The sequence below is a fragment of the Mauremys mutica genome, chromosome 1, assembly GCF_020497125.1.
Source record: "Mauremys mutica isolate MM-2020 ecotype Southern chromosome 1, ASM2049712v1, whole genome shotgun sequence".
NCBI classification, from domain to species: domain Eukaryota; kingdom Metazoa; phylum Chordata; order Testudines; family Geoemydidae; genus Mauremys; species Mauremys mutica.
This window is the reverse complement of record NC_059072.1, coordinates 245,630,290-245,642,019: the sequence shown is the minus strand read 5'-3', so window position 1 is coordinate 245,642,019 and position 11,730 is coordinate 245,630,290. Positions and strand designations below refer to the sequence as shown.

The window sequence follows — 11,730 nt, the reverse complement described above, 5'->3', positions numbered from 1 at the left end:
ACTCTAGGCTTCCGGTTCCCCTGGTCATTGCCTCTCTCCCTCCTGACCCAGGGTGTTTCCAGGCTGACCAGTTTCCTGCATTGACAGTGCTATTCCCAGCAAAAGACAGGCTGTCTAAGAGGGCTTCTTTTTGCCTTCTCTCCAGAGACCAATAACAGTGTAATTACCCACAGTTATAAGTTACCACACAGTTCTTTTTAACCAAACACAGTTGATTCTTGGGTGAAAGCATTACAGAGAAAACATATAAAAACAATAAAAGAACCTACATACACGCTAATCAGCTTACCAGAAATCAACCCAACACTAACATGGGCGCTAGTAGGAGCAGTTCTTCAAAAACCCCACCCAGGGGTTTTCCTGTGGTTCCAAGTTCATCACTCGTTTTGCTTAGACAAGAACACAGTTTTATGGGGCCTCAGAAGGCCAAAGTCCTTCCAAACTGTCCCTGATGATGGGGGTCTTCTGTGGACCAGAGGTTCTGTCCATTTGCTGGATCAAAAGAAGGCTATGAGCGATCTTAAACTCAGACTGTTAATTCAAAAGTCCTTTCTTTGTCTGTTGGTCCCTTGAGAATCCAGTTTGGGTCTTTGCACTGTCCTCATGTAACAGGTGATGTAACAAAAGGTCCCTCCTCAGGGCAAAGCATCAAAGGCTGAATTTGTAGATGGGGGTTTGCAATCGCCCTCTGCCCAGGAATCCCACTTCCCATGTATTGTCCCTAAAGATCAGTCCTGTCTGCTACATTGTTCAACATAGTCTTTGAAGTTTGCAGTACTTCCCAGAGATTGCATTACTCCACTCTTCCTCCTAAAGAAGTTCCATACAGTGGTACATAAACACTTGTAATACAGCAAAGAGTCCTGTGGCACCTTATAGACTAACAGACGTTTTGGAGCATGAGCTTTCATGGGTGAATACCCACTTCGTCGGATGCATGTAGTGGAAATTTCCAGGGGGCATCCGACGAAGTGGGTATTCACCCACGAAAGCTCATGCTCCAAAACGTCTGTTAGTCTATAAGGTGCCACAAGACTCTTAGTCTGGATCTGTAAAAGCAGCAAACACGGCTACCCCTCCGATACTTGTAATACAATGGACTGCTAAAATACTTCAAATCTCATTAGATTAATGAGGCTTTATTTAGTTGATAAGGTTTGTCCAGGAAATTGCTATCTGTCAAAAATGCATCTCACTATGGGGTATGGCCACCTGCTCTTCTTTGCTGTTGTCTCACTGCATGTCCTCCTGGGGTCTGATGCCTTCTCGAGCTTTCATCCTTTCTCTTGAGGTTTCCACTCTACACCCCACCTCTAAACATCTGTCTAATGTGAGATCATCTTCCTGGAGCAGCCGCTCCCACAGGTAGTGATCCCAAGTACCACAGACTGCCCAGTCCTGAATCAGGGGGTGTGTCAAGTCCCAAAATTGCATGCAGCAGCTAGTGTGTTTAAGGCAGTAACATAGGGGTCTATCTCTTCCCTTTCAGATTGGTCTCTATTGAGAATCCTGTGTTGCTCCAGAGTTTCAGGTCTGTGAACAGCTTGAACTCCTCCTTCCACTGGATCCATTGCTGGGCTAGGTTTGTGTCTGCAGAATCCAGGGCTCCAGGGATTTTCACATTGAGTTCCATGGCTCACACTGCCAGCTGCTGAACTGCAGAGAACTTCACAGCTCAGACATTACCACCGTGTTCCATTAGCAAAGAGTGAAGCTGAATGCAGGTGAGTTGAACAAGTGGAAGTTCATTAAACCCCATGCACACTGTGCGCTGGTCTGTCTGTGCGGCTGACTTGTTTCTACCGCATCTCCCCCTTTCCCTGTCTTCCCGCTGTTCTGTCCCTTCAGGGAACTTGGGCCCTCTGACTCCAGTTCCACTGTTTGTGAGACAGTTTCCATTTAAACTCTGAGTTCATATCCTTGATCTGGAGCAGAGACAGTATTTATTTTTCCAAATGCATGGATAGGGAAAAGAATGATTGCCTGAAAAAAAATTCTCTTTATTTCAAACATAAAATACAAATATAGTGAATGGCATAAACAGATATTAAGAATGAAAAGTTTGTATGTATATATAGAAAATGAGGAGTCTACCAGATCAACAGAAGCTGTTAGATTGTGAAAAGCTCATAGTGCTTTTTCATTAAACTGAGGAGCAAGATTAAGCACAGAAGGAGGAACATAGCAATGTAGCTTGATAGGAAGTGGGCAGAAAGTAGCCCTTCACACTGTCCACAAAATAAATCCTCTACTTTCACTTTGAAAAGGTTCTCCAATTTAGATTGTATTTTGCAGAGACTGGTTGAAATCAATTTAGAAGCAGTTGTGTGAATATGGCCTTGCATGCAAAATCTCTTGCTATTTTTCCTGAGCTGATGTTATCAGGCTGGCATCCATTCAGGATGGAGAAAGCAGAAAGACCCATGGAATGTAATCTCATCCACCTCCAACCCAGGCTCAGCAAAAGGAAGTTCACATTCAGTTGTGGGGAGGAAGGAAATTAAATAAAGTAGCAGTAATTCTCATTAAAAATCTCCTGCATGCACCCCTTTAGAGTGAGTCTTGTGCTAACTGCAAAGCAGGAGCCTGTTCAGCTTTGCATTTGGCCCATGGGTTTAGTGAAATGAGAGTGTGTGGAATGTGTTTACCGGATAATAGTTATTGTTAAGTAAGTGAACTCTGTTGCCTGGGGAGATTTCAGCAGTTGAGATTGCATTGGCAGTGGCAGCACTTCCTGGATAGTGTTTGTGTATGCGGGGGAAGATGCTGGTTTGCAGCTGAAGATCTAGGGAGTGAATGTGATGAGGAGTGAAGAATGGTGGAGAAGGTGCCCACTCTCCCTGTGGAAACAACTTTTCCTCAGACTGCTGCTGCAGCAGCAGCCATAGCCCACTTCCTTCTCACTGCTACCTGTTGCTAGGATGATGGAGGAGGACTGGGCCTGGTATTGGAAACATGGTTTCTTTTTACAAGTGCATCCACGGTGACTCCAGGTTAGAGCATAATAGCAGCAGGTTCTGCAGAATGATGTGGTCTAGCATGAAGTAAAACAGGACGTGCTGCAGGTAGGGGGACAGTATTGGCATCTTCAATGAGCAAATACTAGAAATCAGCCTTCTCGTACTCTGTCTAGTATTAGATGTCAGGCTGGTATAGCTTTCTACAGAGCCACAAAGGGTCGTCTAATAATTGTACTATTTAACTCTGTGTATCCTCTAATCACCTCCTTTGTTTATAATAAGCAATGTTTGGACTATTTCTGCATTGTGCAGACATTTACTTAGACTGTTTTTACCTTTGTGCTGTAGGAATTCCTGAGTAATCCAGTAACGTGTGGCCACTTCTCTGCTATGGCATGCATTTTTCCTCTTTATTTTGCAGTTTGCACTTTTCAGTAAATTCTTGGCAAAACTACAGCAAGTAGCCCTGGGAGAGAACTGTGCAATGCAGGAAGGTATTGCATGTGATTACAGTGAAATGTGAAAAGGTTTTGTTATTGTTAGCTCCTAATAGAGCTTAACAAAATCACTGATTGGATCACACGTTATGTAGCTGGAAGCAAATAGTCAATGCAACATGGAAGGGCTCAGAATTGATGAAAATGTGCAGAATGTTATGAATAATGGGCTGGGTTCAAACCTGCTGTATGCAGGTGCAATTCCTGTGACTTTATTGGCTAATTTGGTCCACTGAACTTTGTTAATAGCAGCTAAAACTCACTAAGGGCCTGATCGTGTGAAGTACAAAGCACTTCCTGCAAAGTGCCAAGCAGCGTAAACTCCCAATGATCTCAACATTTCAGAGGATCAAGCCCTAAACAATCTTAATTGATGTAGCCACTTGCAGTACTGTATATACAATACTGTGCAATTCTGTAGGGTTTCCTTTGGTTCCAAGAGAGTTTTATTCTTTTTTTCACCTAGAAAGTGTGTGTGTATGTATACAATATGGTATATTCTTGGTTTCAAAGTTAAAGGGAAGAGCAATGTATGCTGTCTTGAGTGTTCTTTAATGAAGCCATTGAGATGCAATAACAATTTGACTTTCCACTCATTCTGAATAATAATAGGTCTTTAAACAATTGCTTTTGTAAAATAGTTTCAGGAATGTTACATTCAAGAATAATTGCAGTTACTGACTGTGGAGTTTAGATGTAATTCTTCTGTAATTAAACCAAGACATGCTACGTTCTTTCTTTACTGCTTTAAAGGATAGTTGCAATAAGTTTATGATACTTTCCTGAAACTCAGCTCTCAGTCATCTTAGCATGCTGATGTATGAAAAGGCTCCACTGTCCGTAGAACAGGTTTCTTAGCTCAAATACTGTTCTTGTACATTAGATACTATTTTAATGCCATTTTAAGAGGAAAATATATGGTTCATTTCTTTCAGCGAAGAAGGCTGATGCACACCTGAAAAATGTGCAATTATTTATCTGTTAACTGTAGCGTAGCAACATTCTGACTTTCTGGGGTCTTGAAACTTTATACAAAGTAGCCCTGCCCTCATCATTCAGTGTTTGCTGCAAGAAAGGAAAAGAGACGCTCTCCTGTTATAGTACCGGACAGCCATACAGCCCGTTATGTTTTCTACTATATAAAATAAAAATAGGGTTGCCAACTCTGACTGAAGCTATTCCAGGAGATTTTTTTTGTCAACATGACATAATGTCATTATTTTAAAATATCCTATTACAATCTCCTGGATTGCTTTCAACAGTCACCTGGAGATGGATGCCAATTCCGGAAGTCTCCAGGCCAATCCTGGGGGGTTGGCAACCCTAAATAAAAATGAAAAAAACTTTTATTAAATCAGCAACTTTGTAAAGAGAAAATTTTATAATGTGGCGGGTGGAGGGGTTATGTCATGAGTATAGTGCATTTTCTGTTTATTTTGCTATGCCTCCTAAACTCTCTCTTTCCCCCCATGGTCTTTTAGGCAGTGGTGTGCTTTCGTTTGCATCCTGTTTGGAGGGGGTGGAAGCTAACCCTGTCCCTTGAACAAGGCATGACCTTTTACAAGACATGTTCTGTTTTAACCATAAATTATTGAGCTCAATAGCTTTCAGTTACATGGTAGGAAAGAATAATTTCCTCCATTGCAGGAATCACTGGGTGCAATTCTACGGGCTGTGTTATAGGTCAGACTACACAATCATAGTGGGTCCTTTCTGACCTCAGCTGTATGACTCTATATATTCTTTGTTACAGTGTGCTCTTTTTTCCCCCAATTTACTTTTTAATAGGTGGCTCTGGAGGAATGTTTATAAAGAGTTTCTCTCCTTTCCTTTTGAACTCACAGCAAAAAGAATGGTCTTTGTCATGGTTTGAAAAAAAGAGGGAGAAGTAGCAGATTCCCCTTCCACGCCCCGTGGAAATTTGTTGTGTTTGTAATAGAGAATGGAATGAGCTGCTGACTGCTGCTGTAGCATTAGGTTTTCTGAGGATTCTACACAGAGAGTCTGCACATTCTTTGGAAATAAATAATTACAAATGCACTAGGGATGAGAGTTCAGGTTGTCTGGTGACTGAGGCAAAATGTACACAGCCAAATCAAAATAAAAGAATTAAACAAAGAAGCCATGTCCAGCATATCTGACTAAGAACTCTCATAAGAAAATGGAAGAGGCAGTGGGTGCATGGTGTTGCTATTTTTCTGTCCTGATCTGTGGTGGCTGAAACACTGATCATGACAAATATTAAAATGTTAGCACAAGTCCTTGTAAGAGATGCATATGAAGCCAGGTGTATTCCACCTCCCTCATCTGCTTTTCTGCAGGGCCCTTCTCATATTATTTTTGAGGTCCTTAGGCACTACCACAATATCAGCAGGGATCCTTGCTTGGGTTCCTTGAACAGGAGACCCAGGTCCCAGACTGGGGGTGGGAAGAAGATGGGGAACTTCTGACTCACTTCACAGGAGCCTAAAAATGGGGCATTTTTCTTAATATTGTAAAGTATAGTGAGGGGTGTGCAAAAGAGTTTTATTGCTGGCAAGTGTGGGTTAGAGGGACTTTATCTTTAGTAGGTACAGGAAGGTTTATCAACAGGAGGGCTGAGGCACTGATGTTTGTCACTAGGAAGGGGTTGTTTTGGAATTGCTTGTCACTGGGGAAGTTGAAGAAGGCTTTGGCAGCTAGGAAGGGAGGGTCAGTTTGAAGGCACTTGTCACTAGAAGAAGGCTTCAGCAGGAGGGAATATGGAGTTGGGGTGTGCTTTTCACTAGAGGATATTCACTTGACATACTTCCATTTTTCTGATTTCCCCTCCCCCTCAAGTGACCTTCCAGCCTCCTCCCAGCACCCACTGTGATATCTCCACCATGATCCTCCCTGTTTTCAGAGATAAACTTGGGGGTTTAGCTGGTTGTTTTGGAAGTGAAAAATAGTTATATGCTTTTGAACCTGATGTGCTCCAAATCCTGGCCTCCTGGGTTTGGAGTCATGACACCACAGTAAGTCTGGCATGCCAGAAGACCTGGGCCGTGGGACATCACCACTGTCCAGGGGCCCGTGAAGCTACTGTTGCTGCCCCCGGCTGCCGCTAGGGAAGCTCTACTGGCTTCCTGGGCTTGCTCCCTCCCAAGAGTTCCCGCTTTTACCTTCCTACCCATCTATGACTGGGGGAAGGGACTGCCCGGGGCTTAATGTCAGGTCTAGGTCTGTGGAAGAGGCTAGGGAACCCCTCAGTTGTATACTGAAACTCCTGCTCTGGGTGCTACTGCTTCTGCTCTGCTGCAGGTGAAGTGTTTTATGGATTGGTGACCTTGCTTCATTCCTGCTTTTACCTTCCCTGAGTCATATGACTGGGGGAGGGGACTGTGAGGAGCGTGGCCCATGCATCCCTCATGTCAGGATTAGATCTATGGAGAGGAATAAAGAGACCCTCAGTTGGGTCCTTATCCCCTGCATCTGATGTGGCTTCTGTGGCTGTAGCTACTTGCAGCTAGGGACTCCTGGCTGTTGGGCTTCCTCCATACCCCAAGAGTGCCTGCATTTGCCTACGCTGAGCCCACATTAACACACAGCTGTAATCTAAAGGTACAAGTTTTAGTACATTTCACAGTATTTTGAGGGTTAAGAGCCAGATCCTCTGCCCACTGAAGTTATTTTTAACAATGCTTTTTTAAATGTTATTTATATTGAAGTTTTTCGCTAGCAGTAAAATGTTATTTTGTCTAATTGTAAAATATCTGAATATATCAATTGTAGGGAAGGGAGGAAAATTAACAGCTCTCACATTGCCACATTATCTCTTATATTCTCTCTTCCTTCACCTTTTCTCCCCAAGTCTAATTCGTACATCTTAGCTCATTTAATTTGTAAAAAGGGGTGTGGAAAGGATGAAAGACGGATCAAGAGAGGAAGAAACCATCTCTTCTGGGAAAAGTCTGGTACTGAAAAAGATAAATTACAATATGTTACAATATTGACGTGATATTTTAGGCCCATAATCTTTTATAATAAATTGATTAACTGAATAGCTGGAGTATTCCATTGTGGAAAAAGGGCAACATAAAATGTTTAAAAATGTTCAAGAAATACAGCTGTCAGTGGTGTGATCAATCTTTCCCTAACTAAAACAGGATCTTATAGAGAGCAACTTAGGTAGTGCGTGGTATTCCTGATGGATATGTATGGATTCTGGCTGAGTCTTCGATCCATGGTATGATTTCACTTACTGATAGACTTAACCAAATTCTTGGAGAAACAGGAAACTAGAAAACTAAGCAATCCATCTGTGCAGCACAAAACTTAGGATTAGGGCCTAACCGGACAATTAAGATACATAAGCGGCACATGAGCCTCCTTTGGGGAGGCTACGGAGCGCCAGAAGCTCCCTTGAATTGCGGGGGCTACTGGCGCCCAGACCCTGGCCCGGTCCCCCTGATTTCCCACCCCCGCTCGGCCTCTTCTCCAGAGGCTCTGCCCTCACTCCACTGCCAGAGGCAGCTATACGCTCTGCCGCGGGGCTCCTCACTGTACCCCCCAAAGCCCAGTTCTCAATGCCCCCCAGGGCTCCCTACTGTCCCCTCCAACTTCCCTGTGGGCTCCTTACCTCCTCCCACCCCCTTGGCTATTTACTGCCCCCAACCCCACCCCCTGGACTCCTTACGGCCCCCCTGGGCATCTTACTGCCCTAATCCCCTGGGGCTCCTTACTGCTCCCTGTCCAGGGATCATTGCTGCCCCCCACCCCCACCCCCCAGGGTTCAGTCCTGTCCTTTCCCCCTGATCACACCCCATGAGGCACGGGAGGGGAAGGGGAGAGGCCCGTGCTGCAGCCGGGGGAGGCAGGGCAGCTCGGGGGTGCGGCTGCCCGGGGAGCTTGGGTTAAGCTGGACTCTGGAGCTGGCCCTCAGGAGGCAGGAATTCCACCCCACCTGGCCAAGTGCACCACCACCGACAGCCCAGAGTTGGAGCGGCACGCTGGGAGTAGGTGAGTGGGGGCGGAGCACAGGTGGGACTACAGTTCGGGCACCAGTGGGCCTAAATGTTTTGTAGAATTGAGACCTTAGGACCAGATTTTCAAAACTGCTCTCTAAGTAACTTGTCCAAAGTCCCATAGAGCAGTGGTTTTCAAACTTTTTTTCTGGCGACCCAGTTGAAGAAAATTTTTGATGCCTGTGACACAATGGAGCTGAGGGGGTTGGGGGGGTTCAGGACTGGGGAAGAGGGCTGGGGTGTGGGAGTGAGGGCTGTGGGGCCAGGGATGAGAGGTTTGGGGTGCAGGAGGGAGCTCTGGATTTGGGGGGCTCAGGGCTGAGGCAGGGGGTTGGGGTTGGAGTGCAGGAGGGGGTCAGGGCACTAGGCTGGGGGTGCAGGCTCTGGGGTGGGGCTGGGGATGCGGGGTTTGGAGTGCAGGAAGGAGCTCTGGGTTGGGGGAGGCTCAGGGCTGGGGCAGGGGACTGGGGCGCGGGGTTGCGGCACAGGCTTACCTCAGGCAGCTCCCGGTCAGCAGTGCAGCGGTGGTGCTAAGGCAGGCTTCCTGCCTGTCCTGGCACCGCAGACTGCACTGCCCCTCGGAAGTGGCCAGCAGCAGGTCCGGCTCCAAGGCGGAGATGCGCAAGTGGCTCCATGCGGCTGTTGCCCGTAGGCATGCCCCCCCCGATCCCATTGGCCAGGAACCAGCCAATGAGATTGTGGAGCCGATGTGTCCCCCCCGCCAAGGAGCTGGACCTGCTGCTGGCTGCTTCCAGGGTGCAGAGCTATGTCAGAACAGGTAGGGACTAGCCTGCCTTAGCTAGGCAGCACCACCGATGGGACTTTTAACAGCCCGTTCGGCGGTGCTGACCAGAGCCACCGTGACCCCAGTGCCTTACATTCCACGACCCAGTACTGGGTTGCCACCCACAGTTTGAAAACCACTGCCATAGAGAGTCAGTGACTGAATGAGAATAGATTCCAGGAGTCCTGACTCTCTGCTAGACTGTACTCACTAGACAAAATTACATTCCACCCAACAGGTAATTCATAGTTTTCATTTTCAATCCATCCATTTGTTTGTGGTTCCTGTTTTGCAGTTCAGCAGGAAAATGCAAATGCTCATTTATCTAAATAAATAGGCAAACAAATCCTTATTTAGTAATGCAAACCTAAAACTCCTTCCCCAGTAGGAGTGAGACTGAATGGGACAAATTTCTTTGTGACATGTAATCATCAAGAAACGGACACACCTCGTTGTCCTAGTCACATAGTATGTTTTCATAACATAATTTTAATGAGAAACTACTGACCTTCTGCTCCACTGAGCATTGTGTTTGTTCATACAGATGAATGTAGATGGTTGTGATAGGTCTGTAACAGCTAAATCAAATGCCGGCGCTGAATCCAAACTGCAAATGATTATCATCTGAACATTCCCATGCCTTGGTGATTTGAAATCCAAATCAAAGCCTTGCTAAATTTTAGGGTGTTGGTATGCAGTGTTCATTAGTGTGCAGGCATCATAGGGACCCCTGTAGTTTAAAATAGTGAGATTTACTTCTAAAGCAGGGGTTAATACTTTGCTGAGTGTAAATGATATTGTGTATCTGCCCCAGATTTGCAATGCTCCCTTTTTAGTACAGAATGATTTTTCTGAAAATTGACAAGTAGTACTGTTAATTTCCTTATGAGTTTTTATAAACTTTCAAAGTAACCCTTTCTGACATTTTTTGGTGAGTCTAATTTTTTTTTCTGATCACTCTAGGAGATAAATTCCTAATGTTTGAGCTTTGATAATTACCGGTAGCTCACTTGTAGACTGGAAAATGCTACTTTAAATTTGCCAATCTGAAACTTTTAAACATCTTTGTCATAAACATCTCTATGTATGAGAGTATTTGTTACCAAACTGGTTTATCATCCAAAATTTTAGTAACAAAATGACTTCCAAATATTCAGATAATGAGTGGTCTATACTCTATAGCAGTGTTTCCTAAACAGAGGTCGCCGCTTGTTCAGGGAAAGCCCCTGGTGGGCTGGGCCGGTTTGTTTACCTGCCCTGTCCGTAGGTCCGGCCAATCGCGGCTCCCACTGGCCGCGGTGGGCTGCTGGAAGCAGCGCGGGCCGAGGGACTTACTGGCCACTGCTTCCCGCAGCCCCCATTGGCCTGCAGCAGCGAACCGCGGCCAGTGGCAGCCGCGATCGGCCAGACCTGCGGACGGGGCAGGTAAACAAACCAGCCCGGCCCACCAGGGGCTTTCCCTACACAAGCAGCGTCCCAAGTTTGGGAAACACTGGTATTTAGGATGTTTAGGCTCTATAATGTGCCTGATCTTCAGCTCATGTAAATCAAAGTGAATGGAGCTATGCCAGTTTGCACCAGCTGAGGATCTGAGCCTTAGTGTCTGTATCTTATACAGGGACTGCAGGATCCAAAGAGCTCACACTGTCTATTGATACTACCGAGTGTAAATAGGGTCTGGAGTTAGGATATGGAGGCACCGATTTGGGTCTATGCCTGTCCTTAGCGTTATAATATCACAAGGTGAGGCTGAGGTTTTTCTGGCACCCCAGAGCTGGAGAGCTATAACATGAATAATTGATTAGATACCATACACATTAATCTGTCACAAGCCATTGGGTATTTTTTTGTGTGTGTGTGTGTGTGTGTGTGTGTATGTTTGTGGGGGTGGTGCCAGTGATTGAACTATACTATATATGTATGTATGGTTCAATATATATAGGCTAGCCTCTGCTGTATGGTTTAGTCACTGGCACCGCCCGCACATACACTCAAGCCAAAACCCAGAAACCTAATAAATGCCACCCAAGGTCAACAGCTGGTGATGTCAGCAGGGCTCTGCAGGTACTGAAGGTGGCACCCTGTGCTGCTGCCTTTCCTAGACCACTCCCTGGGAGGAGGCCCCAGTATCCAACATGCTTAACATCAGTTAAAATGTTCTCTGCCTCCTAGGGAGAGCTGGGCCTTGCATAGGCTGCACCTGGGAGTGGGAAAGCTCCTGCCTCAGTTGGTTCATTGGGAGCAGACATGGTGTGGGAGTCCTCTGTGGGACTGGGCATCAGGAGGGACATCTCTGGCTGATTCCCCCTGTCTCCAGCTGCTCCATCACTGCTGCTGACTGCCTGCTGAGGAGATTTGGGAGGTTCTGGTCCCATGTGCTCAGGGTTGGCCATGCTGCTTCCTCATAGTTCTGTCTCTCTTTCCTTTTCCTCCACCCCTGCCCCATGTGAAGGGGCAGATAGGCTCTTTGGACAAGACCCCTGGCCTTGCTGCTTCACTGCATT

The 11,730-nt window shown here is 45.9% G+C and overlaps 1 protein-coding gene across 2 annotated transcripts in view; it reads left to right on the top strand.

The window, feature by feature from the left end:
* Positions 1-1,545: 1,545 nt before the first annotated feature.
* Positions 1,546-11,730, top strand: part of CRACDL (CRACD like) — a 52,918-nt gene continuing 42,733 nt past the window's right edge. For both annotated transcript variants that reach the window (XM_045005545.1, XM_045005536.1), the window contains exon 1: positions 1,546-1,724. The gene's annotated coding sequence lies outside the window, so the exon portion shown is untranslated. The remainder of the gene's footprint in view (positions 1,725-11,730) is intronic.